The 6,415-nt window shown below is 42.2% G+C and overlaps 1 pseudogene; it reads left to right on the top strand.

The window, feature by feature from the left end:
• Positions 1-371: 371 nt before the first annotated feature.
• On the top strand, positions 372-5,820 carry LOC118928021 (40S ribosomal protein S4-like; annotated as a pseudogene).
• The last annotated feature ends 595 nt before the right edge of the window (positions 5,821-6,415 follow it).

Genomic DNA, 6,415 nt, shown 5'->3' with positions numbered 1-6,415 from the left:
AAGAATCATAAGGCTATCTCCCATTCATTACTTCCTGAGCAGTTTTTTATTTAACTTTGTGAGCCTCTACTCCTTGTTTGTAAAAGGAGCTCATAACAGGACTTTCCTCAGGGGTCTGTTATGAGGACTTTAAAAGCTACTGGAAATCATTTAGAACAGGTCTTGGCATGTAGCAAGCCCTAAATAAATCTTACGTTACCATTATTATTGCTAAGTGGTTACAGGGACTGATTTTGAGTCTCCACATAGCCCAGGGTCAATGCTAGAAAATCAGGAAAGCTTGAGAATTTGGGCAGTGTCTGGAGCTCATTTCACATAAAGGTGCAATAGGGAAAGAGTGAGCCTGTAGAGAGAAAGTTTATGAGCTACACATGCGACTTCTGAGAGACTGTCAGGACATTCACACTGAACCAATCGTGATTCACTGGACTCATATCTGTCTCGGAGTCCACAAACGCCAAGAAGATAGCAGTGTGAGTTTAAGGGCCTTTACACAGTCTTGCTTCCCTTCAGTTACGCTGGGAGACAATTTGAAGATGTTCTGGTAAGAGCTGTGGAGCACCAGAGCTGTCATCTGCCCTTAGAGGTGGTGTGGGGGGCATGGTGCCACCTGCCCGCCTCCCGAGGAGCTAGTGCAGGGAGCTAGAGGCTCTGCGATGACCCAGAGAACCTTCCAAAAGGAGCAACTGAGGTTACCACGGCCAGCAGAAAATGCTGCTGGGAGTCACTGCATGTGACAAGGTCGAGAAGAATGGTCACCCTAGGTGGGGCTGCTGGCATCCCTCACTGAGGGCCAAGATCCTCAAAAGCTGGTACCAATAATAGGAACTTTAAAAAGACAGTGCTGGAAGCTGCTGGCGGAACTGAAGCTCCCTGCTCAAAGCAGCAGACCCTAGGTCGGGACTGGGAGATCTCGCTACTCAGTCCCAGCGCCAGTTCAGGGATCAAAGCCTGGCCTTCAAACAGCAAAGTATAGAGGGAACAGCATGGGCTTGGGGTTAAAAGACCTGGACTTTAGCTCTGGTTTTCCATTCTGTGACCCTGAATAAGTCCTTTAATCCTCTGACCTTCAGAGGATTTAATGAACTAATATACACAAAAATGCTTTACAACACCTAAAGTACCAGGAAAGTGGAAAACACTGTCATCATTATTTTTTCAGTATATTCCTCAATGATGAGTAAACTTAACAATTTTGCGCAAGGGAACCTATAGGGAATATAGCCCCAGAAAATCTGATGGGGCCAAGCCAGTTTTAAGAAACCCTTAAAAGGAACCGAGCTGAAAGGATGGGGTTCAGAGAGACTCTCGCTGATGAATCGGATCAGACTCGAATTGATGCTTGCAAGTCCTTGGGCCCAAGGTAGACAGGCTGCCAGTTTTCAGCTGGTTACTATGCTTGAAATCCCATTTTATATCCAATGAAAAACCAACTGAAGAGTTTCCTAAAGAGGGCTTTTTTAGGGAAATTTTAAGCATAACGTATCTGTGGTTGACCTTCTGTCTGTATAGTCCCTTCCAAAGTTCTTTGAGAAAAGCAGAAGGCAGCAAAATTTTAGCAGCTGGGAGAGAGGAACGCGTTACAAGATGCAATGACAGCAGCTCTGTTGTTAAGACCCCTTTACTACACGCGCGCTGGTGCTCTGCGAGGGCGGCCACACGCTCTGCCCTCCGCCAGCCGTCTGGAGGATTTCCTGCGCACGTCAGAGCAGTGGCACCCCCTCCTGCCTCCCTTACCGTGGGCACCGTCTTCTGTTTTGGCAACGAGCGGGGCTTCTGACAGACTCCATCTGCCTATCCACTTTGAGTTTCCACTGCACTGACATCTGGGATTCAAAACTACTCAATCTACTGTCAACAGAGACTTCCTTTAAAAATAGAGAGGAAGACAGTCAAGAAGTGGAGGAATCCAAACAGTCCAGCCCCTCTAAAATGAACCAGGCACGACATTCTCTTTGTCTTGTTTTTAAATAGAGCTTTTCCATCCCCCACATGTTTATACTATAATTAGAAAGTATGTTGTAGAAAGGGTGTTATGATCACCCTCTGAAATCTTGTTTTTGTAATACTGAATTTACCATATGATATTAATTTGGGGAAATGAAAAACAGGAAAGCAGCTACAGCACAAAGAGTCCTGCAAGGCTGCCCTATGGGGTTTCAGAGGCAAGAGGAATCCCTGAAAAAAATTAATAATGGCTATTGATGCTTTCAGGCTGGAAAGGGATGAAATTGTTTAGGTTGAGATCACATGGACTCTTGCCTAGACTATTCCAATAGATGAAATTGATGAAATGGCTTCCCAGGTGTACCCTCCTCTGATTCAATCTCCAGGAACCACAGTATGGAATCCCAGGACTGACTATGCCTTGGCTCTGGTCACACCCATTGGGTGACCCTCATCGCCCACCGGACTAAGAACTGCCCCAAACTTGGTAACCAAGATTCCCTCCTTCCCTGCCTCCCCTGGGGGATGTTTGAAATGGTTGGGGGATCCTGTCCAGTGTTTGGAGGTTGATGCTGGGAATACATACCCCATGAGAAGACAAGGAACCATCCACCCCAAAACACCGAAAGCAGGTCCACTAGGAAAATCTGAGCCTAACTTTATTGTTCACTCTTCTGTCATATCCCATACTTCAGCCACCTTGACTAGTTCCATTTCTAGTCTCAGTGGCTATGCTCATACTACTCTCTAGTCTGAAAGTCCTTCCCAAATCACTAATCTTTGTCACCCTTCAAAACTCATAATAAGTATTCCTATCCCTCAATCAACATTAATTTCTCCCACTTCTGGCATCCCCACATCACTTTGCTGAAACCTCTACTCCAATACTTTTACATTCTGTCTTATATTATTGCCATTGTTATTACTCTTACCTCCACTACCCAATAATACATTCCTGGAGGAGAGGAACTGCCTTATTCAGTTTTATACACCTCAAACACTAAGCACTTACTTAGTGCCCATACTTAGTAGATTTGTCAAATTTAATTGAATAAGACTCACTATTTAAAAATATTTTTCGAATTATATCTGAGGATATTCTATAATTCTTTTTTAAACTACTAATGGATTTAATATGTAAAGTCTTATTTCATTAGTTCTTCATGGGCAAAAATCTGTTTGAGCAAATTGAAAAAATGGTTGGTTTTCTGCCCTTATAACTTAGGGTTAAATCCTTTCAAAAGAAACAGCCGAGAGGAGTCAGTCTTCCAAAAGTCACAAGGAAAAGGAAAATGTAATTTTTTGGTGTTACCCAGCAAGATCTTTGTGTACACATAGCTCCCCAAATGACTAAACTTTACAAATTTCACTTGACTTTAATTCAATTTTCCAAAAAAAAAGATCTAAGTCACCTTTGGACTGGGATAAAACGTGGAAAATTTCAACTCAAAGTAAGACTTTTTTTTCTAGGAAGCCGTGAGCAAATGAAAACAAGGTTTGCAGGAGCATTTTACTGCCTCCACCATAGGACAGGTCACAGCTATTGCCATACTTGTTGATGAGACTTTTGGCAAAAGGCCCACTGTGACTTTATTTTGCTGGAGATTTCATCCATGAAGATTTTTTTTTCCAGTTTCAAAGTTCTCCCAAGGGGGACATAGCTGCTTTTTGGAAACCTGTGAAGTGTTGGCAAGTCTTGCTCTGTTTACCATGGAAACTTGGACAGAACCTCAGCATATGACCTGGTACAAGCATAGATGGATGTTTGATGCCTGCTATTTTCTCTTCATGTTAATTTGGAAATTATAAATCATGGAACCAGATCAAATAACTTTGATCTTTCCAGTTCATTCGTTCATTATGGCATACGGTCATATGAACCTGCATGGGCTTGAAAACACGTTGGCAGATGACAGAACATATGTTATGATTAAAATTCATGAGTGTGGTTCTGATTAATCTGCATAGGGTTGCCTGAAAAAGGAGTAGACTATTTGTAAGCAGGTATGATTTAAAGTCTGCTTATCTGTTGTTTTTCTCAAGGAGTTCTAAAATATCATACGGCATTGACATTGCATTGATGGATTATTTTTTTTTAATGAGAAACAAAGAAATTAACTAGCCCTGTGTGCAAGCAGATATTGTCTGCTTTCCTCTGAAAAACTATTTAAAGCATCTGGCCCCGGATTGTTTAAGAGATTTGTTTTTATGTCTTTGGGAAATAGTTAACTGTCTAGTTCAGGACCTCATCAATTCTTGTTTGGATTACTGGAATAGTTTCTAACTGGATCCCAGAACACAGTTCTCACACCCCACCCTCAAGGCGTTTGCCACAGTCCTACTGGCACTGTCATTCAAAAACCCAGGTCTGATCACACCAATCCGATGGTTAAAATCCTTCAAAGGCTTTAGGGAGAGCTTTTAGAAGAAAGTGGCAAATTAGCAGCGCGTGCAAAATTCTAGCCTAAACCTCCCTCTTGCCTCAGTCTACTGTCACGCTATATTTCACTGTGCCAAGTATCACTAAGTTATCATTCAATTCTGCCTCTCTGTCTCTCAAACAGCTACTCTCACGCATATAATGTCACGTCTGGAACTCCCTTCCCTTTCCATGGCTGGTTCCTATTCCTCTTTCAGCTTATGTGCCACTTTCTCCAGCAAGCAACCCAAATGTCTCATCTAAGAAAGGTGACACTCACAGGTGTTCCAGTAACACGTGCATATCTCTAGGATGGCAGCTATCACACAACACTGCATTTTAATAGCATGGAAATTTAAGAGACCACATTTTTTCCAGAGCCTAACAAATATCCTGGCATGTAGAAAGTCCTGGAGAAAAGTTGGTCAAGTTATGAATGAACAAAAGGATAAATGAAGGAATAACATTTTTGCATTTCCATTATACTTGTTTTTCTGGGTATGATTTTAGACACTGATATTCTTGAATTTGCCCTTTTTAAAGGATATCAATCATCAGGAATTCTTTCTTTCCTTTTTTACCATTTTGACAAAACAAAGTAGACTTAAGAACCAAGCTGAATGCAAGCAAAATTTAGGCAAGCTGAAAGGAACTGTTGAATGCTCTTTCTGTGGTTGGCACAGCCATGGCTCGTGGTCCCTAGCAGGATGGGAAGCAGGCAGCTGCTCCAGAGGACAGATGTGATGCCGATAAACTGGCCAGGTGTTTGCTACCATCTGCCAGTCCCCACAAGCCAAGAGAGTATCTCCCCCTCATCGTGTTCAAGGAACAAAGTTAAGTATGCTCTGACGGGAGATGAAGGAAAGATGATCTGCATGAGCAGCTCATTAATATTGATGACAAGGTATGAACGGATATAACCTACCCTGCTGGTTTAACAGATGTCATCCATATTGACAAGAACAGGGAGAATTTCCACCTCACCTATGACTCCAAGACTCGGTTTGCTGCTCATCATAGTGCACCTGAGGAAGCTAGGTACAAGTCGTGCAAAGTGAGAAAGACCTCGGAGGGTACAAGAGGAACCCCTCACCTGGTGGCCCATGATGCTCACACCAAGTACTACGCGGATCCCTTCACCAAGGAGAATGGCACCATTCAGACTGGTCTGGAGACTAGCAAGATGACCAGTGTCATCAAGTTTGACACTGGTAACCAGAGGTGTTAACTTGGGAAGAACTGGTGTGATCACCAGCCGAGAGATACGTCCTAGTTTTTTTTTGATGTGGTTCATGTGGAAATTACAAATACAACAGCTTTGCCACACAGCTTTCTAGCATATTCATCATAAACACAGGCAACAAACCATGGATTTCTCTTCCCCAAGGAAAAGGAATCTACCTCACCCCCTCACCACTGCTGAAGAGAGAAATAAGAGACTGACCGCTGAATAGAGCACTAGGTGAAATGAACTCTAGGGGGCGTGACTGGGGAAAGGTCTTTGTATTTAATCAAATATAGTATGGCATGATTTTTTTTAAAATTGAACAATAGCACAAACTATTTAAGACTAAATATTATTTATGCAGTCATCATTCAAATGATTTTGTGACCCTTTGCACTGTGTACATTACATTAACCATCTAAAATAAGAATACCAACTTTATTTTGTGACCAATAAGCCACCTCCAGTTATCCCATAGGTACTGGTAATTTCAGGATAAAATCACTCTAAATTCACTTGAATACATAAGAATTACATAAGTGATCTTCTTTAGCACTTTTGGTAAAAAAAATATGTTCTTAACTTGAGCCAGCAATGGGGTTTACAAATCACCCTCAGATTTGAAACAATCTGTTTGCAGGATCTGTGGCTTTTCCACTTGTTTTCTTTTAATCCTGCATATGCCATTGACAGCTCAAAGAGCCCAATCTTTAATTCTCATGGAAATAAACCCAGCCCCAGTCCAGAACTTGTACTTTCCAACACCTTCCATCCGGGCTCCAGGGCATAGAAACAACGTTTAAAATCAGCCTTCTATACAGGTA

Source organism: Manis pentadactyla, chromosome 9, assembly GCF_030020395.1.
Source record: "Manis pentadactyla isolate mManPen7 chromosome 9, mManPen7.hap1, whole genome shotgun sequence".
NCBI lineage: Eukaryota > Metazoa > Chordata > Mammalia > Pholidota > Manidae > Manis > Manis pentadactyla.
Note: the sequence above shows the minus strand (reverse complement) of the source record. Positions and strands in the feature narration are given on the sequence as shown.